Source organism: Eschrichtius robustus, chromosome 3 (assembly GCF_028021215.1).
Source record: "Eschrichtius robustus isolate mEscRob2 chromosome 3, mEscRob2.pri, whole genome shotgun sequence".
Lineage (NCBI taxonomy): Eukaryota > Metazoa > Chordata > Mammalia > Artiodactyla > Eschrichtiidae > Eschrichtius > Eschrichtius robustus.
In genome coordinates, this window is record NC_090826.1 from 151738699 (window position 1) to 151762511 (window position 23813).

Here is a 23813-nt window from a genome sequence, read left to right on the forward strand (position 1 = left end):
TACATGTATCTAAAAGATACAAAAGTAGGTATAAAGTGGAATGCTGTATCATGAAAAATGAGGAGAAAAAAATGATAGATCCAGCAAAAATGGTAAAATCTTGACAATTGTTGAATATGGGTGAAGAATATATCAATATTCATTATACTATGTCCTCTACTTTTTTGTATGCTTGAAAATTTTGTAATAAACTAATTTGAAATAGTTAATCTTGGTGTTAAAAATAAAGGTATTTAGGTTCTAGCTCCATGCTATCAAAGCACACCTAGATAATTATATGAATTAATTAAGATGATTTGATTAAATTTTTACAGTCAACTTAGTTAAGCTAAATCTCTTTGGAATCTCTACTTAATAGAAAATTAATTGTACATGCAGGTTTTAGATACTTTAAAGTGATAGCTGTTTCTTTCTACTCTCCAGTTCTGGCCTAATGAGGAATCACATTTCTCCTTGCCTCTGCTTCTGAGGACAATATCAGGTAAACTGAGAGGCAGGAAGAGAATTACAGAGACTGTCAGAATTACTGATAGAAGTGCTTCAAGTTCTCAGGCTGGAAGGCACCTTCACAGAACATCTTACCCCTTAATCGGGCTTCCAGATGGGGCGATGTAGAAGCTAGGTGAGTGTCTTTAATCTCTGAAGTGAGAAGGTAAACCTGCTTAAATACTTTTCTATGACAAATTCTTGACCACATTCCATGCTTATTCTCACTGAAAATTCCAGATGAATGATTTTACTTTTTCTTGCAGTTAATGTTTGCTATTCTTGAAATAATGGGCATTAATGCTATTATAATTACCTTCAATGAAACAAACCAAAACAAAGCAACACAAAGCAAGACATGAGGGCCTATTGGACAAAGCTCAGCTTCCTCACCCTGGCATCCTGGCCCTACCATCCCCTCCCCCCAGAGTATGGCTCCAGTATATCTTTTTCATTGATGTGGTCTGTCATAGCCCTGATGACTTCCTATAATCCAGACAAACAAAAAAGGAAAAATTGTAAAACCTAATATTTGTTTAATTATTGTTTAGTTTGTAGAATGTAAGTTTTTCAATGTATTTCAACAAAAGCCTTAAGATCTGGGTATTATTTACCTTTATTTATTTTTTAATGGGCAAAGTGGTGCTGGAAGATCTGGAGCTTTGCCCAATATATAAAACTAATATGTGATGAAGCCAGAATTTTGATTCTGAATTTTGTGCTCACCCTACAGTAATATGTTACCACTAAACTATGTACTCATTAATCCCTGGGAACATTCTGAGTTGAACCTCTTGATTTTAGTACCAGACTCCCTTTTCACTCCCCTTCCAAGTCTCTCAAAATTCCATCCACCTTTCAAGATTTGGATATAAAATTCTTCTTGATCCCTTGAGGATTATGTGCATGCACTCTCTCTCTCTCTCTCTCTCCTCTGAACCAGCAGAGGATGTCTGTGTCTTCTGGGGCACTTGACATATTCTACCTTGTGTGGTGTTATTCTTGGCACACTTGTCTTACTGGTAGAGCCTATGTCTTACTTATCTTTCTGTTCCTTCCATGTTGCAAGCACAGTGGCACATAGTAGGTGTTATACTTAACAAATGTTTGGGGAAGGACATGGACTTTTCCTTAATATAATTTAAAGACCTGCCTTCACTCTGAAAGAGTTCTTGAAACTCTTATGGTAAGTGGAAACCATTTTTGTCATAAGCAGATAGATTCATATGAAGTATAAAAATAAAATAATACTGCTAATAGTAATAATCAGTGACATCATAATAATGGTAATTTTATAACCTTGAATTATAAGGTTCTTCTCTTTCAGATTATAATAATTCATATGTCTCATTCATTTCCCCTATATGCCTGAAATCCAAGGAAAATGTTGCCCGTACAGTGTTAACAAGGGAAACCAAGAATAGGCACCTTGGACTCCCATTTTGTTTGAGGGTCAGCCCCTCCACTTCTTCAAGCAAGTTATTTAACCTCCTGCGAGCTCCATCGCCTCTCCACCCTTTACAAAATACGGATAATAAGATGACAAAATTTGCAAGCTCACTGTAAAGAATAAATAAAATCGAGTGGGCAAAGTTCTTGGCAGAGCATCTGGTGCATAGTAAGCGCTCATTAAATAGTATCAGTAATTATTGTTATGAGGGAAGAGAATGAGACCTAAGACCCAAGATGATTAAGTGACTTGCTCAAGATGGTATAATGAAATCTAACTAGAACTTGAGTTTTTGCTTCCTGGATTGCGTTATCATCTCCCTCTGCCCCTTAACTGCCCTCCATCTACCCTAGCCCTGTACAATTAAGAGTTTCACTGGCCTTTGTCCCAGTTCCTGGGAGGTAGCCTCTAAACCTTTGGAATTTCCCAAATAATAGAAGTGTCTTTGTTATTTATGGTGGACCCTGATAGGTTATGTTTACTAGGTAGTTTATGCTAAGGAAATAGGTTATATGCTAATTGTATATGCTAAGTTTTAGGTTATAATTTATGCTAAGGAAAATATTTAGTATAAGAGCTGGCAGTGGCAGAAAGACCAACCATGTGATTAGAAGGTTGGGGCTTTGAGCCACCTTGATATCAGACCAACCCCCAGAGAGGGGAGGGGGGCTAGACATTGAGTCACATGGCCAGTGACTTAATCAGTCATGCCTATGTAATGAAGTCCAAATAAAACCCATGGACATAGATGCTCAGGTTAGCTTCCTTGGTGGGCAATACTCTATACTGCCACATACCAATGTGTTGGGAGAGTGACATATCCTGATGCCACAGGGAGAGGACAAGGAACTTTGCATTTGGTGCCCTCCCAGACATTGCTGTATTGGTCTCCCCTTTTGTTGGTTCTGATTTGTATCCTTTTGCTATAATACAATGGTAATCATAAGAACAGTGCTTTCCTAAGTTCTGTGTGTTGTTCTACCATATTATTGAACCTGAGGGGAAACCCTAATTTGTAGCCAGTAGGTCAGAAGTGAGGGAGGCCTAGGGACCTTGGAATTTATGGCTGGTGTCTGAAGTGAGGGCAGTTGGGTAGAGGACTTTGCCCTTGACCTGTGACCTTTTGCCTGGTTCGGCTCCGGGGCAGCTGGTGTCAGAAGTCTTGCTGTCCCTTCATCCAGAACCTCAACAGGGTTCAATGTTTTATAAGGTACACACTTTGCAATCTCAGACTCAAAACTGAGATGCTTAAAATCTAAATTTTTATTCCTTGTTGTTGTTTTTTGATGCATAGTGTTAAAATATGATCACATTGGCCCTATGCAGCTGAGCATTGAGGTAACAGCTGTATTGAAGGTTTAAAAAAAAAAAAACTGAAAAATTATTTATGTCTAGTACTAACCTATCATGCACTCTTTTCTTTCCAAAAACCCTTCTCCAATCTCCAAACAAATTAATTCATCTGCACAGTTGAGAGGAGGAAACTAAGCAGAGACCTCCACCTCTGGGGCATGAGGGGCACCAAAGGGACACCCACCAGGACAGCTGGAGTGCATATGTTGTGACTCTCCACACCCTGCTGGAATATCTCTCTTGCCAACAGTATGGAAATCATAATTAGCACCCTGCAGCGACTCAGGGCTTCAAACCCACCCAAATCTATTTGCAGTGTTTCACAACTTACTGAGAACAGCATCTCTCATATTTAGGTAGCTGCCCCCCTGTCTGCTTTGTTGGCCCTAATGTATTTAGATAGATTCTTCTTCCATGAGGCAGAGCCCAAGTTCATTAGAATCATGCGTTCTGCTTCAAAACCTCCCTTAATCTCCCTGGGTGCTCTTTGGGCTTTTCCAGTTGTATTCACTAACCTTGGAAGTGGGTATTTAGGAACAATGCTAATGTTCTTAAATTGCTTTGCAGTCTTTTCTCCTGGATTATGCTAGCAAGCAAAAGAAAGAAATATCAATTAAGCCCCAAGAGCCATTTTGCAAATGCTCTTTCTCTTAAACCAGGGAATGTCTAACTGCGAACCCAAATGGAAAAGATACAGGATGGTGTTGTGATGTGTTATGCATGTTGACTCTTTTCTTTCTGAGGGATCTAATCTTTTAGAGTGGGCATTAGGTAATGCTTTCAATGTAGTATTAAGAGCCAGAAAAAAAAAAGAAGACACTTCATACGTTTTGGATAATAACATGTTGGTGCTTTAATAACACTCATCTTAGAAGGGTATTTGTTATTCATTATGTACAGTGCATTTCAAAGTTCTGCTTTCCATTAACCCTTTCTCTGAGCAGATTGCAGATAGTTTTAAAACCTTTCTGATAGGAGAGCCAGCCTCAGCCTGGATCTTGAACTTGCTTGGATATTGGGATGAATGGGGGTGCTACAGTAGGGCAGTGGTAAGTAGGAACACTGGCTCCCTCCGGGAGGGGAAGTAAATGGCTTGGAGACAGGAGAAAAAGTACATATTTCACTATTAATTTTGTGCTTTGTAGCATGTGACTATATTACCAATTCTAAATACAGATAAAAAATATATAATTTTTTTAAAAGGTAAGAAAAATGATGTGGCCACAGTGGAAAACAATACTGTGGTTCCTCAAAAAATTAAACAGAATTACCATATGATACAGCAAAAGAACTGAAGGCAGAGACTTGAACAAATATTTGTACACGCATGTTCATAACAGCATTATTCACAATAAACAGAGAGTGGAAGCAAGCCATGTGTCCATGGATGGATGAATGGGGAAAGAAAATGCAGTATGTACATACAATGGCATCTTATTCAGCCTTAAAAAGGAAGGCAATTCTGACACATGCTACAACATGAATGAACCTTGAAGACATTATGCTAAGTGAAATAAGCCACCAGTTTTCCTACTGCTATGAAATGTAAGGTGATCACCGTCTCTCTAGAGCTCAGAGACCATGTGTCTTTATCCTTCATGGTCTCTTTTGTGGCTTTTTAAATTGGGAATACTCAATAGATGGTACTTTCTGACACCAATTTTCTGACACTGAGTGTCCCCAAATTCAAGTCAATTATTACACTAAAACACATGGAGTTAGTGTCAGATCCAATGAGTTAAAGGGCAAGGTCCCCGACAAGACTGCCCTTACTTCAGATGCCAGTTTTAAGTGGGACTACAAATTTAGAGCTTCCCACACCCCCTGAGTGTCAGTATTTCTCTAGGATGACTCACAGAACTCAGAAAAGGGCTATGTTTACAATTACCATGTTACTATAAAGGATGCAAATGAAGAGTCAGATGAAGAGAAACATAGAACAAGACCCAGAAGCATCTGTTCCCATGGAGACAGAGTGAACACCCTCCTGTTCACCAACCAGGAAGCTCCCCTGAGCTTCAGTGTCCAGAGCTTTTATTTGGGGTTTCATTACATAGGCATGATTGATGGAATAATTAATCACATGATTGAACTTAATCTCCAGTCCCTCCTCTCTCCCTGGAGTCTGGGGGTGGGCCTGTAAGTTCCAGCTCTCTAATCATGTGCTTGGTCTTTCTGAAATGGCCAGCCTGGCTCTTGAAACTACTGAAGTGCTCATCATGAAGTCACCTCCTTAGCATAACTTCAGGTCAAAGGGGCTCCTTATGAAACACAGAGACACTCCTATCACTGTGTAAATTTGAAGTTCTGTGCCAGAAACTGGGGGTGAAGACGAGATATATTCTTTATTATATCACACATAGCAATACCTCAATCTTGATTTCTCCAGCTAATGCTTACATAATGGTCATATAGTTGGCTATATTCCATCCAGGATAGAAGAGAAATCAGTTTTTCCAGCTCTCAGCAAAGAGATAATTGAGAAAGCATGCCCTCAGCAAAGCCATACTTGGCAGTTGGTTTAAAATCTATAAGCTAAAATGTAATGTATCCTTTGTCTCTCTGGCTAATGACCAGTCATGGGATATGGATAAGAAGTTCCAGATTCAGCCCTTTGAGCCTGTACTCTTGCTGGTGAGCTCTATGATCTCCTTCCCTCTGATACCTCTTTAAGCATCAAGCAGCTGTTTAATGCAAGGTTCTTGTCAGTTCTTTTCTCTTTCTCTTGGTCAGTGGATTATCCAAGATTGATTTTTCTGCATGGCTGGGGAAGGCCTAAGGTTAAAAGATAAAAAAAGGTAGAATCCTTTTACATGTAATTTAGATTTTTTTTCCTGACATTAGTTCTGATATCAACCACAAAATCACTTCAATTTTCCAGAAGAACCTGGGCCCCAACTACAGCTGCTGGGGCAGGGTAAACCCAGGCTTCCAACACAGGACAGCTGGGTGGTATAGGCAGGGTTGCTGCCAGGTGCCTCTCTCTCTCTTCTTTCCTTCTCCCCACACCTATCTTTCTCTCTCTCTCTCCTTTTCTTTCTCTCTGATTCTGCTTGCAAAATGCAACTAGACGTCTCACGTGTTTATTCTACACATTGTTCTTTCAGGTCAGTGTGTATTCATCTTTTGCAAACTAAAGAGCTCAAGGGAGAACTGCTTCTGAGTCAACCAGATGACAAAAGACCAAATCAATTCATCCAGAAAGCCTGTCAATTCAGCGGAACATCATTGGCACGAGTAGTGTTGTGGACAAAGCAGGCACCTGATTGACTCAATTTTCCACCTTTTGTCAGGCTTCTCTTTGGCAGCCAATAGACCCTATCCAAAGACCATGCCAGATGTGATGAATAACCCTCTCTGCCCCGGGTGGATATCTTTCCACTTACCCCCTGCAGTGTCGGCAAGGCATCCTCTCTATGTTATAATACACTGTGTGGTTTTATAAGTGCTGTCTTTTAAGGGCTGGAGACTCCCTGGAGCCTGAGGCAGAGTGGGGGGCAATGGTGTGGTGCTGGAGGTGGTGTGATGCTGACAGAGCAGGAGAATTAGAGAAGTGTGGGGGAAGGGAAACATAGTCAGTGAGTGGGGCTAAATAGGGGAAGAATATCTCAGAAGAGAACTTGTGAACACAGTCGATTCAAGCTGAGCAATGCTTAAGATGGTAGCTTGGGCCAGACTCTCACACTGTTCTCAGTAGACCAGCTTGAAGGGTCTTAAGCACCTGTGTTCCCAGGAAGGGGCAGTGTGACATCATGACGTGTTTACGTGGGGTGTGGGGGCAAGAGACAAGGGTCCACGCCCTGCCCCACCATCCCTCTTCTCCCTCCCTCCCCCCTCCCTCCTTCCTCCCTCCCTTCCTTCTTTCCTCTCTTCCTCCCTTCCTTCCTTCCTTCTTTCCTCCCTTCCTCCCTCCCTCCCTTCCTCCCTTCCTTCCTTCCTCTCTTCCTCCTTCCCTCCCTCCCTTCCTTCCTTCTTTCCTCCCTTCCTTCCTCTCTTCCTTCCTCCCTCCCTTCCTTCCTTCCTTCCTCTCTTCCTCCCTCCCTCCCTCCCTTCCTTCTTCCCTTCCTTCCTTCTTTCCTTCCTTCCTCCCTCCCTCCCTTCCTTCTTTCCTTCCTGTCTTCCTCCCTCCTTTCCTCCTTCCCTCCCTTCCTCTTTCTCCCTTCCTTCCTTCTTCCCTCCCCCCCCTTCCTTCCTTCTTTCCTTCCTTTTTTTCACTATTGCTAAGATTGAAAGGGACACTTGAGTAATACTTACTTGTGTCTTAGCCACACTCAGTTAAATTCAAAGAGTTGGCTTCAATCCAACCAGCCAGCGAGAAAGCTTCTAAATGCCAGGATGGGGTTTCAAACAGCCAGCTGGATGTCACTTCCTCACCCCGAAGCCTCCTCTACCATTGGGTCAATAGGCGGAGATGGAGAGAGAATTTGGACACTTTACCAAACCAAAGTGAAGCTACAACATAGGAACAAAATGGGAACCCTTGTATCAGTAATTGGGAGATAGGAACAGAAGCTCACAGACAAACTGGATGTAAACTTGAAGGGGAAGAGTTGGGGAACTGAGGAGAGAAAAATCTGGATTAGTCAGGACTGTTTTGGTTGCAGGTAACAGCAACCCATCTTGACAAAGCTTAGGTGAAAAGGACGTTTATTGGTCAATCCAATTAAAAAGTCTGAGGGTACATTGGCTTCAGACCCACTTGACCACATGCTCTAATAACACCTGGTGCACCCTCTCTCTCTCTTTCTGTCTCTGTGCCCTTCTCTGTTCTGGCCTCATTCTCAGGCACACTTTTGCCTTGTGGTGGCAGGAGAACTCCAGCATTTCCAAACTCAAACTCCATCTCATTAGTACCAGGAAAAGTTCCCAGTGGGCTCTCATTGGATCAATTTGACTCAACTTTCCTCTCCGGACTAATGACTGCAGCCAGGGAGGCAGGATGTTCTCATCGGGTATGCCTTTGCCAGGTGCTCACCTCCAGAGCCAGGAGTGGGGTCAGCCCCACCTAAAGTGCATGGTCTGGGAGTGAGCAAGGAATGGTCCTGCTTAAAAAAGTGGGGGTCTTCTTTACATAAGAGAAAAATGTTGGCAGGCAAAAACATCAGATGTCTACCCCAGATGCCAAAAAGAAGCCAAAATCATAAAACTTTGAGCGAAGGGCAGTCATGCACCACGTTCTGGAATCCACCAGGAATAGGTCAGGTCTATACGAAGCCTCAAGGCTTATGTGACAATTGCCCAGACCACTTTTGGTATAAGCATCTCTTTTTTGATAACTGGTTCAGGGCCGCCTGGCCTGCTTCCTGTTGCTCTTGAAAGAAACGTGCCCTTTCCAGGCTGGAGCCCAGACACCCTACTCCAGAAGGGAATCCCTTTATAGAGTTCTAGCGTGTCCTCTGTCTTTCTCTTTTTCATGCTCACTAGCTCTGGTCTTATAGCCTCCACCACCCCAGCCTTCTCCCCACACGCTTACAACTTATTTTTTTTTTTTTCATATTTTTTTTATTGATGTCACATAGTAATCAGAAAGGCCATTCTGGTGAACGTAGCCATTGGAACAGATGCTACTCTCACAGACACGTAGCAGACGCCTGGGGACATGAGTGGGAGTCTAACAAAGTGACCCAACAAACTTTAAAAAAAGAGATAGAAAAGAGGAAAGGAAGGGGTAGCTGCGTAACAGGTTACGTTTACCAAACTTTTAAAGGAAAGGGGAAAAGAAAGCCATACTTATTGGAAGAGCAATCTTTATTTAAACAGCTCACAGAATTAGTGGTGTCACCCATATGCCAAGCTCTAACAAAGGAAACACACCAATATGAGCCCAAGTAAAGGGAGAACAGAACTGCAGGCTCCGGTGCTGAAAGGGCTAATAATCAAAGCTCTGTCTCCATCCTGTTGATATCAATCCTGGCAGGGCACGATGGCTGCTGCCAGTGGAGAGGAAAAAATTACCCAGACTGATGCCTCCAAATAATTGATAATTTGCCTAAATGAACAAATCAAGTAACACTTAATTGTTAGCAGGGATTGCCACCCAGGAACAACAAGGTATATAATTGCTTAAGCTTTGCACATGGCTTTCCATGCATCCCCCTTCCCTCCCCCTTTCTTTTTTCTAAACCAAGTATAATCGTTTAATGACATTGATGGGGAGTAGACTCATGATATTATAAATGACACTCATGACAGAACTGTCACCTGGTGACAGCTCGCTGACAGCCCAGTGAGAAATTAATCATTTTAGATGCTTTATGATTTGCTCATTTAATGCCACAAATAAGATCTTACTGTAAAACCACACATAATCTCATCCCCTAAGGGACAGTTTGGTTATTTTCCTACCTCCTCGAGCAGGGCTGGTGCGGGGTCCGGGGTAAATGGTTGGGAATATTGTGTGGTGGTGAACCCGGCACCTCCAATTCTAGGCAGAGGCTAGAAGTTCTCCGAGGAAATTTGTACCTGAGCAGGGTCCGAATTTAGTTTTCTCACTTGCCACTTGTTTAAGGAAGCTTTCAAGAGGAAAGAGCTAACCTGTTGGGACTGATGCTAATAAAGACAGAAAGCTGAGGAAGGGAGAGGTTATTTTTAGCCAGGTAATGGGGAGTAAATGGGGCCACACTGTGATATGCTAAGATATGACTGCACTCATTTCTGCCTGGAACTCCCACACTCTCTGCTGGGCAGACATCTGTTAATTACTTTCTGTTGGACTTCACTTTGACATTTGGAGAAATGGAAGGAGATTGCCTAACCATTCTTTTTTTTTTTTTTTTTCTAAACAATATCTCTGTGGAGTTTTGGATCCAGGGAAGAAAGGAGTTGAGGTGGGTTTGAAGCACACTCTGCTTGGGTTTGCTAAAACCTTCAATACACCATACCTAAGGCACTTTGGCCTGGATTTTATTGAAAACCCTGTGTGGGGCTCCAGACAATCAGAGTCACTCACGTTTTTTCCTTCCACGCTGCACTGGCCTGTGCTACATTTAATCTGAACACATGCTTATCTCTCTATCCACCTTTCCTTACATTTTACTCATCTTGTAAATAGATTCTTGAAAAATAATAAAATGAACTTTCCAATTTAGGACAAAAAAAAAAATCTTCAAATCAGTGTGCCTGCATCAATGCCTTGTTGATGAGGCAGTTCCTGTCACCAAGCAGCAGGAGGCTGAGAACCAAACTTCAGAAGATGGAGATGGTAGTTTCAGTGTTACATCATCTTTTCCCCACCTTTTCTTTCTTTAGGCAAGGGTTTGCCTTAGCTCCTTTACAACTGCGTTTGGGTAGGTTGGGTAGGTTGACCTATAATATGTGGTGTAGTGTGATTAGTGACCACTGGGTGGCGACAAAGACCTCCGGCTTCATTATTGGATGTAGGCAGTGACTGATAGGTGAAAAGGGCCTGTTTTCTAACAGTCTCAATAATAACAACTTCTTGGATGCTGACCATGTGGCAGGCACCATCAGGTGCGCTGTTTGTACATTAACATGTTCATTTTGCAACACTCCTGTGAATCTTACAGAGAGTGAGGAACTAACTTGCCCAAGGTCACCTACCGGTGGTTGGCAGAGCTGAAATTTGACCCCAGCTCTAACTGATGACCTAAGCTGTGTTCTCAGACATTGAACTCTACTGTAGCCTTAGGGAAATATGCTACTGATTTGGGGAGGAAGTTGACTGGCCACAACTAATATCTCACCTTCACTGAGCTCTGATGCTTCCTTCATCTCCATAAGATGAGAAAAAGGGGCACAGAAAGAGCAAACTTATCAGGTATATAGAATCTGAGAGTTGGAATATTCTTGACCCTTTAGCCCCGTCTCCCATCCAATACAGGACTGTCCCTGAAGGAGGATTACATAGACTTTGCTGGACCACTTCTGGGACCAGGTTGCCACATGAAGGTGGCATGGTGCCTTCTCTGTCTTCCCATCATCAACTTCCTCTTCAAGAGAAGAAATTCAGAGGGAGGGGACCAGGAGAAAAATTCACAGCTCAAGTCCATCAAAGCAGTTCTAGGAAACAACATGGTGTGATGGTTAATTATATGTGTCAGCTTGACTAGGCCACAGGATGCCCAGACATCTGTTCAAACATTATTCTGGGTGTGTCTGTGAGGATATTATCAGATGAGATTAACATCTGAATTGAGTAAAGCAGATTGCCCTCCCCAGTGCAGGTGGGCCTCATCTAATCTTTGAAGACCCGTATGGAACAAAAAGGCTGACCTTTCTATGAATAAGGGGGAACTCCTCCTGCCTGACTGCCTTCAGGCTGGGACATAGGATTTTTACTGCTTTCAAACTCAAATTGAAACATAGGCTCTTCCTAGGTCTCAAGCCTGCTGGCTTCCCACTGGAACCAGACTATCAGCTCTCCTGGATCTCGAGTTTGTTGACTGTAGATCTTGGGACTTCTTAGCCTCCTTGACCGTGTACTTGTGTGAGCCAATTCCTTGTAATGTATAGATATAAATAGAGATGTAGATTTATGATATGTATACATATACACACATCCATACATATATGGACATTTCCACTAAGATGTCCAACTCTACACTTTATTTATTTTTTTTTAAATTTATTTTATTGAACTGTAGCTGATTTACAATGTTGTGTTAGTTTCTGGTGTAGAGCAAAGTATGTAAATATAATTCCCTGTGCTATAAGTAGGACCTTGTTGTTTATCTATTTTATATATTGTAGTTTGTATCTGCTAATCCCAAACTCCTAATTTATCCTTCCCCCCACCCTCTTTCCCCTTTGGTAACCATAAGTTTGTTTTCTATGTCTATGAGTCTGTTTCTATTTTGTAAATAAGCTCATATTTTAGATTCCACATGTAAGTGATAATCAGATGGTATTTGTCTTTCTCTGACTTACTTCACTTAGTATAATAAGCTCCAGTCCCTCCATGTTGCTGCAAATGGCATTATTTCATAAAATTCTACATTTTAAATTTGAACCTCTTTATGTTAATATCTATCTACATCTATATCTACACATCTCCTATTGGTTCTGTTCTCTGGAGCATGCTGACTAATCCAGTGGATCAACTAAATGGAAGAATCTAAATCAAAAAGCAACATGACCCGAGTCCTGCCAACACAGTGCAGTGGTTAAGCATGGGGAGCCCTGGTATCAGATGACCTGGGCTTTAGTGCTGGCTCTTCTCCCTCGTGCCTCTTTGTCCTAGGAAGCCTCAGTGTCCTCATCTTTAAAATGAGAATAATTATAAATGAGATGATGCAGATTCAGTTCTTAGCACAGTCCCTGACAATTAGTGTCCATTAGCTTAGACATTAATTGCTTCTCATCAGTAAGTTACCAAGAAATCTTGGTAAAATAACATGTTCTATCTTTTTTACAAAAAAAAAAAAAAAACTCTAGAGGGGGAAAAATGAATAACTCTCCTCCTCTTCCTTCTTGGAAGAGGTGTTGTGAGGTCAAAATTGATAAAAGACAGAAGGTCTTGGTAAGTAAAGGTGGCCATAGTGCATGGGGTGGTGAGGGTATTATTACTGAGCTCATCATCAAGGCCCAGTCAGTGGAAACAACAGGACAGCAGACCAGCGCAAAGGTCCAGCCCTTCCGTCAGTAAGCATTTCTGAGGGAGACGAAGGGGCCCTCTCAGGAGAGGCTTAGCCAGTGGAAACAGAAGTTATTCTCCAGGAAAACTCTCAGTTTATTCAAACCAGAAAGCAGAGTGGAATGCAGATTGCCAGAGAGGGACATTCTTAGGATGTACTCAGACAGCTTTGCGCTTCTTGACTGACAGGCCAGGCTTTGGTGCCTCCCTTAGTTTTAAAAATTATTTCTGAAGGAAGAAATTGGTCTCTTGGTGTGGATATGATATTCTTTTAACATGATATTCTTTTAGAGGCACCTGCACGTGATATCATCTGATATTATCTGATGGAGGAGACCCAATGGGAACACTGAACTTCTGAACGAGTGAGTGTTCTTCTCCCCGCTCCCCATGTTATTACCTCCTCCCCCAAGTTCTTAACTCTGTTTTTTCCTCCCCACCTTGTTTCACTCACATACCTGGGGAGTTTGTACAGGCTCATGGCTTTGGCTGGCGCCTCTTAGAAGGAAACTGGAATATCATACTCACGCGTGCAACTCACCGAGAGGGCATTTCCACTTAGATGTCCTCCCACCACCATCTAGATTTCTACATTTAAAACTGAACCCTTTTATTTTCATCATTAAAGTTGCCTCTGCCCCCAAACCACATTTCTGTCTGAGGTACCACTTCCTGGACCTCCAGGCTGCTAGGCTGGACAGTTTGAAACTGTCTCTAACTTATTCCTACCCTTCATCAACTTCTACCAGGGTTTGCTTCCAAATGTCTCTCGAATTTGCCCCTTTCTCTCCATTTCTGCTGTTCACGTGTTAATACTGCATACCTGGATGCCCTCAACAGCCTTCCAGGGGCTTCCTGTTTCTCATTATCCTTTGTCTTACCCTCCCTATGCTCTGGACCCCACAGATATTCTCAGTCTTCTCCCCAGGTATAAATCCCCCTGCCTGGTTTCCATATTATGTACCTTTTAGTCTTTTCAACCACTTCCCTTTATTTCCAGCTTCAGTCTGTTTGGCCTCTCTCTGCCTCCACCTATGCTATGTTCCCCAGCTTGTGTAATGAGGGATGAGGGTCACATCAGGAAGCCCAGGCAGGGGGCGCAGTGAATGTCCTCCACACTTCCTACTCCCTGCTGCATTTCCCCATCCTTTATAGCCCACAAAAGCACTCTATGCCTCATGCATATTATCATTTAAAAAATAATTTAAATTTTCATTACACAAGTGATATAATGTACATATTCTTCGTCCTTCCTTCCTTGCGTCCTTCCTTCCTTTCCTCCTTTCTTTTTCTTTCTCTCTTTCTTTCTCCCTTCCTGCCTTCCTTCCTTTCTTTTTATTGAGGTATTGTTACTTTAGAATGTTGTGTTACTTTACAATATTGTGTTACTTTCAAGTGTACACCAGAGAGATTCAGTTTTACATACATAGATATATGCATTATTTTTCAGATTCTTTTCCATTATAGGTTATTACAAGATATTGAGTATAGTTCCCTGTGCTCTACAGTAAGTCCTTGTTGTTTACCTATTTCATATATAGTAGTGTCTATATATTAATCCCAAACTCCTAACTCTACATACTCTTTAAAAATGAAATTTTTTTAGACAAGACTAGTGTCCCCTTGATCACTTACTCTAATCATGGTCCTTTCCCCCTTATATAGAAGAGACATGGTTCAGTGTTTAGTGTGTATACTTCCAGTTATTTTTGATGTTTTTATATCCATATATATGTACCCATGGAGGGTATGTAATATTTACATTGCATGTGGCCATTTTTAATATAAATGGCATCATACAAGTGTACAATGTACACACAAGTATTTTGTGAAATTACTAGACATCTATCCATGTTAGCCCACCTGGATGAGTCTCACTCTCGTTATCTGGTAGGTGCTACTCCATAGTATGAATCCATCACCATTTATTTGACTATTGCCTCTTTGATGAGCATTAGATTATTCTAGTGTTTGGGTTTACAAACACTGCTTCACTGAACAACTGAAGGACATGTCCTTTTGCCTGTGTGAACTGCTTTCGCTGATCGCATTGTCTTCTCAGTACCACACGGTAGTATTAGAACAAAGCTAATATTTATTGGAAGATAAATCTCAGGCACTGAGGTAGGCATTTATACAACCAGGCACCGAGATAGGCATTTACACAACACACTCTGAGCTAGGTATTATCATTCCCATTTTATAGATGAGAAAACTGAGGCTTAAGGAGGTAAAGTGAGTCATGATTTAAGATCCCATTCAAATTCTTGCTCCTACCATTTCCTTGTGATGGATTCTTTCCCTCCAACTCTGCTGTGAATCTCGTGACAGCGGGAACTACAGCCATACCTCCTTTATTCTCTAATATGTCCTGATTACACAATAAATCTCAATCAAATGTGATTAATTATTCAGGAGACAAATTAGTGCTCTCATCTTAACTAGTGGGATATTTTATTTAGGTATTTTAGCAACAATAAGATGCTAGCCTCATAGAGTAGCTGGTTAAAATATTATTAGAAGTTAATTCATATTTTAGCAGATAATTCCTAATTAATTTGCTGTAGTTATCTTGTTAAATGTCAATTAAATCTCTCCACATCCCTTACAGGTTTCTGCTATTCATAAAATGTAATTATTCAGCTATTGCTCATGTATTCTTTATTGCTTATATAATCTACCAGTTAAATACAAGTCAAAAAGATTTATCTTCCAAGTTTTTAATAACATCACTAAATGTTCTAATTAATAATCAATAATCCATTTGCATAGTTAATTGGGGGAAAGAATCCTAATGATATGGTGCCTTGCAGCTAGCCAAGCTGAGGCTAAAACTTTTTTCTCCTATAATAATCATTGCTCAGGGTGGAAGAGTTTATTTGAGCAACTCAGATTCCTTCAGGGCTCCTGGAAGTGCTGGGCTTAGTGCGAATGATGCAGAGCTCATACAATTCTACTGGTACATCCTTAGTCACGTCATTTCTTAACAATATGTAATATAAGTGTCTCCATGGAACATAACCTATTTGCTGGATATGAGCTTTTGGAGACACAGGCTCAGGTGAACAAAAATAAATTTCTTCATTTTCCTGAAAAGCAATTTAATGTTCTGAATCTGAGTCCTCAATCCACCTGATGCAAAAACTTAATATAGTCACTTTCAAGTAAACTCAGTCCTATGTAGGATCTTCTCAGGCAAATAGGGTTACATTCTAGATTTGAAAAACATTCTCCTTTTCAGCTTTTTTCTTTCCCTCTTCCTTGGCACTGATTTTTAACTGGGGAAGAGGGTGGTTTTACAATGGTCCCCACTGTGCTGTCATCTGGGCAGGGGCTGCCCATTTCCCAGGTTCCACCTGCTTTGGTCTGAGCTATCATCCTTTCAGATATAATGTGAACGGTGGGTCCTTGAGGGAGCCCTCTTCACACTGACCCCACTACAAGGCATCAGTCATCCTCATTTACTGAAATATTTTTGGTTTTGCTGTAGCCTCCACCACCTGGGTTCCTAAGGGTTACTCTTCATTCTCCTTCAGATCTCCAGGCTCCTGTGCTCCATTCACCCTTCCTCAGCCCTTACTAGCCCTTCTCATGAGCTTGGGATCACTTAGATCTGAATCATTCTTTGATGGCAAAAAGGCTAAGGGGCTGTCAGGGGTCTTTGCTGTGTTCTGACACCCCCCCCCCCAACAGCCTCTCTGCTTTATTGTTCACATGCCCAAAGCCACAAAGGTCACTGAAGAAGAAGCTGAAGACTGTAACTCCAGGTGGGACCAGTAAGACACAGATCTTCTCCCTTTGACCCCAGAAAACCAGTGGTTCTTGTTCTACTCCCCTCTTCTGAAATATCTGGGGTAGTTGGGGGCATGACACAAAGATAGACCCACATCTTTCTTCCCAGATCTTCTCCATCTCTTTTCTCCCTCTCCCTAACTTGTAGGGGAGGGGGTTGGTGTAGAGATGGTTCTACTTAGGAGCATTCCTTTTCTTACATTTTCTGTCTTACACCAGAAATCTCAGCACTTTATCTTGGAAGCTGACTATGTGGCATCTTTGTTCTCTGGCTCTGGAGTTAAATGTGGCCCCTTGTCAACATCAGGGACAGGATGGTCGCAAAGGAATAAAGAAAATAATACGCCATACATCCGGAAAAGATGAAAACTCGAATTTTAAAAGATACATGCACCCCAATGTTCATAGCAGCACCACTTACAATAGCCAAGATATGGAAGCAACCTAAATGCCCATCGACAGATGAATGGATAAAGGAGATGTGCCATATATATATGGAATATTATAATATATATAATGGAATATAAAAAAGAATGAAATAATGCCATTTGCAGCAACATGGATGGACCTAGAGATTACCATACTAAGTGAAGTAAGTCAGATAAAGACAAATACCATATGATATCACTTACATGTGGAATCTAAAAGAATGATACAAATGAACTTACTTACAAAACAGAAACAAACTCATAGAGATAGAAAACAAGCTTATGGTTACCGGAAGAGAGGGGGATAAATTAGGAGTTTGGGATTAACATACACATACTATTATATATAAAATAGATAAACAACAAGGACCTATTCTATAGCACAGGGAACTATATTGAATATCTTGTAATAACCTATAATGAAAAGGATCTGAAAAAGAATACATATATGATGACTTTCTGTACACCTGAAATTAACACAACATTGTAAATCAACTACTTCAATAAAAAATAATAAATATAACAAAAAAAGAAAGAAAGCAATATGCCAGGTAACATCTCAAAGCGTTACCTGACCACACTTTATCATGTCAGAGTCGAGGCTGGGAACATTGGAATATGGGGAGTCACCAGTGTTCACGCCAAAGAGGACCAGCCTGAACCCATGACACAGAGGCAGAGAAGCAATTAGAAGTTCCTGAGGGTTCCATGAGGTGGGATTCAGACAGCTATGCAGTTAATTCATCTTGACTAATGGATTTTCAGTCTCAGGCAAGTTTCCTATAAATCAAGGAAAAAAAAATGTTTCTCTGATTTGTTTTTTATCCCAAATCTCTGGCTTCACTTAACAAATAAGTCTATATGCTTCGGGGCTTGGGGCTGAGAACTGTACATTCTAAGAGGTTTCAAAGAACTAAAAAAAAAAAAAAAAAAAAAAAAGGATTTAAAATAAAATCCCATCATTGTTCACTGAACTACAAATTGCAATTGGTGAAAGAAAATAATATTTTGATTTGGAAGAAGAAAATTCCTTTACCCGAGTACATCATGAGCCTGTTAATGCAGTTGCCTCTCTCCAGACAAGGCTGCCAAAACAGACACACATCAGATCAACCAGAAGTATTATCACCCTATTGAAGAGACTATTGATAGTCATTTTTTATGAAGCAACTGCCCCTTTCAATTAACAACAAAGAGCTTTACCCCTTCTTCTCTGTTTATTCTTTCTCCTGGCTCTTCTCACAAAGGAATTGCTTTTCCACAGCGACCCTTCTCACAAAGAAAAACTGCTTCTTCTGTCCATAATAATAGAAAGAAGATGAAGCAGGACTGGTCTATCTCATAAAGCTCAAGATGGATTACCAATTAGTTCAGGACAGCACATAGTATACCAGCATGGGAAGCCCCCCTCTGAAGATCATCTTGTCCATCTTCTGTCTTCTGACAAGATGCTCTTTGACTCAACCAAGAGAGGTCTCTCACCTTGAACGTCTCTGAGGAAGGACATTCCTTAGCTTCTTGCTGTTGACCATGTTACTGAATGCAAGTTTGTGTGCGATGCACAGTGAGGCCAAACAAACCGAAACATCAGAGTTTGGAGCAGAGAAGGATTTATTACAGGACCATGCAAGGAGAACAGGTGGCTTGTGCTCCCCCCAAACCCTGAACTCCCTGAAGGGTTTCAGCAAAGCATTTTTAAAGGCAAGGTGAGGGAGGGGTGTCCCAGGGTATGTGATCAGCTCGTGCACAATTCTCTGATTGGTTGATGTTGAGGTCACAGGGCAGTTAATATTATCAATCCTTAGGCGCCAGAAAGTCTGGGGGCTACGTGCTCATGATCATCAAGTAGTTGATTTCTTCCGTTTGGTGGTGGTTTTAGCATCTGACAAACAACTCTGGAAATACGCAGCAGATACTATTATCTAGGTACTTCAGAGAGGAGCTACAGCAGAGAATATGGGGAGGGGTCTGTCCCAGAGAGGCCCCATAGGGTTCTGCTTGGTTACAACCATGCCAGTCTTATATTTGGGAATTAAACATAAAGTCTAATCAAAATCTTTCCTACCAATTTTTTACTTTCCTTCCTCCTCACAAGGCTTGCCCATGGAAAAATAACAAAGTTGGTGCTTTCTCTTTTCTCCTTTTTCCTTTTTATGCATCCTCTGCTCTCTACATCTCCCAGCTTTTTCTGGGTGTTAATTGTCACAGAGGGAAGTAGATGAATGCACTTTTTTTTAAAGACATCATTCCCTTGCAAAATGAGCCATGCAAGAAGCAAGAAATGTATAATACAAGATGTTGAATTATTAATGATGACATTTCAGGCACCTCTGAAAGGGAGATTGGGGTTAGAGTGAACTTTGTCCACATACCTCCAATAATGTCATGCTTGTAAGATCAATCATGATTGCTGAGTCAAGGCAGCCAGCTATAAACTTCAGGAGACCTGCATCTGGCTCTTCTTAATAGCTACCTCACTTTGGCCAACTTATTATATGTTTCTCAGCCTCATTTTCCCTACCTGTAAAATGGGGGGGGGGGAGGTGGTAATTAGCCTACATCATAGGTGGTTTTGAAGATCAAATGAGATAATGCAGATAATGCACTTTCCGCAATGCTTGCCAGGCACATTGTGCTTAGTACAAACTGGCTATTATTAAAAGACATGGTGACTTTTTATAGATACAATCAAAAGACTTTCGGACAGACTACTGGAATACTAAGAAGTGCCAATGGGGAGTCGTTGTTCTTTCTACTGATATAGTTGATAAATATTACTATATAACCAACAAATATTTTTCTCTCCCAGTATAACATAGTCTGGCAAGCAGTGAAGGCACAGAAGCTCAGGGAAGTGAAAGGCTCCCCAGAGCACGATAGGAGTGGATGGTCCTGTGAGTGTGAAGAAGGACAGCTGTTCTGTCCTCTGCTTGCCCTAAACATATTGTGCTTCTCATTAACTAGAGTGAATGTCAGCAAGGGCTGGCAGTTGGGTTGAACCTTTGCACATTTCACATCTCCATATTTTATATTTCCCAGGACTGACCCCTATATACTCTCTTTCACTCTAAGATAGAGACCTGCTTAGCATACAGTCAGGTAGACAGACAAGCCCTGATTTGGTGAAACCTAGAAGAATTACGAACTGTAGCAAAAATAGTCAACTAAGGAATAGCTGAGGCATATTTACTTTTCCCCTTGATATCTGTAGAAATGTACATCTTCAAGCATCACAGAAATAATCACCTACTCTATATATTTTCCCCCTTTTTATGGTTTTTATTGGTATACAACATTATTCAGGTTAGGCCCTTCCATCTCCCAAGCCAATTTATTTTGCATCTGTGTTTATATTGATGCTATTCAAACAATGATCCTCCACTTCCCCTGTCAGTTTCCATCGGGCATTTCACATATTATGAACTTATTTAAACAAAAATCATCCTCTCTGAGTACATTTCCTTTCCATCTGTTTCCCCCCTGCCCCATGCTACCAATTCTCATTTCAAAGCAACATCATAATATCATTTATTATTTTTCCTCTCTTGTTTTCCTAAGCTTCTCCTATAATATTCAGAGTGGGAGAGGTGCCAGTGAGGAAATATATGGCTTTAGTATTGATTTATAGTCAAGAAGGTGTTTTTTACTCAAAATGTTTCTAAAAGGATTCATATCAATTTTTTTAGAGCAATGAGCCCTCAGTAATTGTTGTACTTTATATTTGTAGGGTGCTTTACAGTCAGTTTTTAAATGTAATTTCACTAGGTGTCATTTTAGGGAGTTTGGAGAAAGAAAAAGGGAAAAAGTACAGCTAGTTATCCAGATCATTCTAAATATTCAGATTTTTGGCAACATTGTAGACTGGCACGCAGATGTTAGACTGAATTTTTCACCCTTCTTCCAGAGGCTTGGTGTTGCGGAAACACAGCTCATTGTCTATTAGAATCAAAATAAGGCGGTGGTGCGTGTTGGGGGCTGGGAGCTTTTTTGATTTTATGAAATAATTTAAACATAGGGAAGCAAATCTGAATACATTTTTAGCTTAATAATGGTTTTCTTAGTTTCCATTTGTTCAGAGGTACTGTTCTATTTCCCAGGCTCAGGAAGACCTGCTATAAATACCTTAATCCTTTCTAAAGCAGTTGTTTTTGTACCTATTCCCATATAGATTTGCTAGAGACATGAGAGAGAATTTATTTTCATAATCTGCCTGCAAAGGATCACCGTTCCTCCTGCCTCTGCCAGCCTTGCCCAGATGAAAGGCCCAGAGCCTCATGCATGCTTCTCAGGCCAGCTGTGGGAGATTGGCTTGGATTTTTTTAAGAGAAATTAGGCTTTTCCATCTTTGAAGAAATATCTGTGGAACCCACACTTCGGTAGACAACTGCCAGAGGTCACCAAATCCTGCACACAGTTTGTCAGTCATTTATAAATGGGCCACGTTTCTTCCTCTGAAATGACAGATCTGGCGAGTTAATATTATCTCACAAAACACTTATCCTTGACATGAAAGGTGCTTCGATGATCGAGAGGTCTTTTTCAAGAGTTCCTGGGCTACGTTAGAATCTCTTGAGCACAGGAGGAACGTTGGTGAGGAGTTCATCCTTTGTCTTCCTCCATCCTTCCTGCTGCCTTGAAGCCCAGTACCCCTGAGTTGGACTTCAAAGCCTGCCCCATGTTGGAGAGCCTCTGCTCCACTTTCTCTGGGCTACAGAAAGCAAGATGCTTCAACTGCTCTTTGTCTGTGATAGTTTTATAAGTAAGGAAGAAACTATTCATCTCTTTTACAGTTCATTACCCCTGAGGAACCTTATTTAGTCAAAGGAAATTGCTCCCTGGGGAATGGTTAGAATTAGCAAGGAGTAAAACCTTTAGGGGTAGAAAACTCTCTCTGCATATTACAGAAAACAAAACCCAAACTGCCAAACCTGCTGCATAATATGTTCTCTCATTAGTAAATGAAAGGTCTTTTACTTTTCTTAACTCTTCCTCTGTGAGTGTTACATCAATTTGGTTTCTTCTGTTCTTTTTTTCTATTTTCCCCAGGTGGATCAGGTCTGGTTTCAGTTCATAAAAGGATAAACTTTCTAAAAGTTGGAAGATCCAAGCCTAAGATGCATCATTTTGAGACGTAGTCACTGGGAGTTCCTACTTGGTCTCTTGGAAGAGTTGAGTCAGGAGAGACAAGCCTCAGAAGGGGGATTGGACCAAGTGTTCTTTTTTTTTTTTTAAACATCTTTATTGGAGTATAATTGCTTTACAGTGGTGTGTTAGTTTCTGCTTTATAACAAAGTGAATCAACTATACGTATACATATATCCCCATATCTCCTCCCTCTTGCGTCCCCCTCCCACCTTCCCTATCCCACCCCTCCAGGTGGTCACAAAACACCAAGCTGAGAGTAAGTTGGGACGAAGTGAAAGAGTGGCATGGACTAATATATACTACCAAATGTAAAATAGATAACTAGTGGGAAGCAGCCGCATAGCACAGGGAGATCAGATCGGTGCTTTGGGACCAAGTGTTTTTAAGATATCCCTTCTTATGAGTGACTAGCATCTTGGTATTTATAAATAGTTCATTCCCATCACTAGTCACCATTACCATGACCTTGGTAGGCATCACTACCATGATCTTTGTTTCCAGAATCTTCTTCTACTTGTTTAGTTCATCCTGGCCTCTTCTGGCTTAAAAGGGCCTCTTTCAGAGTCTTTGAGTTTTGTAATCTTTATTTCTTTACCTAGGAAGCTCACGGAGCTTCTTTTTTCAGTACTGATTACATTCTGGCAGCTACCTTCCACTGTCCTGACCAAGTATACTTCTGTAGTTGAAGGTGAAGGAGTTTCTGAAATCAAGAGGCTCAAAGATTTAGGTCTGATGTGATGTGCTCACCATAGGAACAGGACCAGGAGATGGAAGGTTTCTGTAGAGTCTCTCAACACTGAGTGAGAAATTAGAATTTAGGCCTGAAGTCTCCATGTCAGGTCTAAGAAGTCTCTTACTGAGTACTGGGACATGTGATGGACTATAATTTGAAGAATGTCTGAAAAATGTTGTTCTGTTTTTAGGCATTTTCGACAGTCACTTTATAGGAGTAGGTTCTTGGTTTATGTCACTCTTTCCTAAATTCATTCTGAAGTGCAGGGGACATGTCCTGGTTTGGGAGTCAGGAAGCTTGTTTTTTTGTTTTTTTTTTAAATTTTATTTTTATTTATTTATTTTTGGCTGTGTTGGGTCTTCGTTTCTGTCCGAGGGCTTTCTCTAGTTGCAGCAAGCAGGGGTCACTCTTCATCGTGATGCGCGGACCTCTCACCATTGCGGCCTCTCTTGTTGCGGAGCACAGGCTCCAGACACGCAGGCTCAGCAGTTGTGGCTCACGGGCCCAGTTGCTCCGTGGCATGTGGGATCTTCCCAGACCAGGGCTCGAACCCGTGTCCCCTGCATTGGCAGGCGGATTCTCAACCACTGCGCCACCAGGGAAGCCCAGGAAGCTTGTTTTAAAACATCTTCTCATCTGCTAACCAATCAGGTGACCTGTGGTAAGTCATGCAGCAGCTCTGGGCTGATCCCACACCTAGAAAGTGGAGGTGGACCTGGGTGATCACCAAGGAAGCTAAGTTGCTGGGCAGGCATAGCGTTTGAACATTGATTGTCTTAGGATCAGAAATTCATAAACTTTGATGAGCTTCAAAATGATTGGAGTACGTTATTA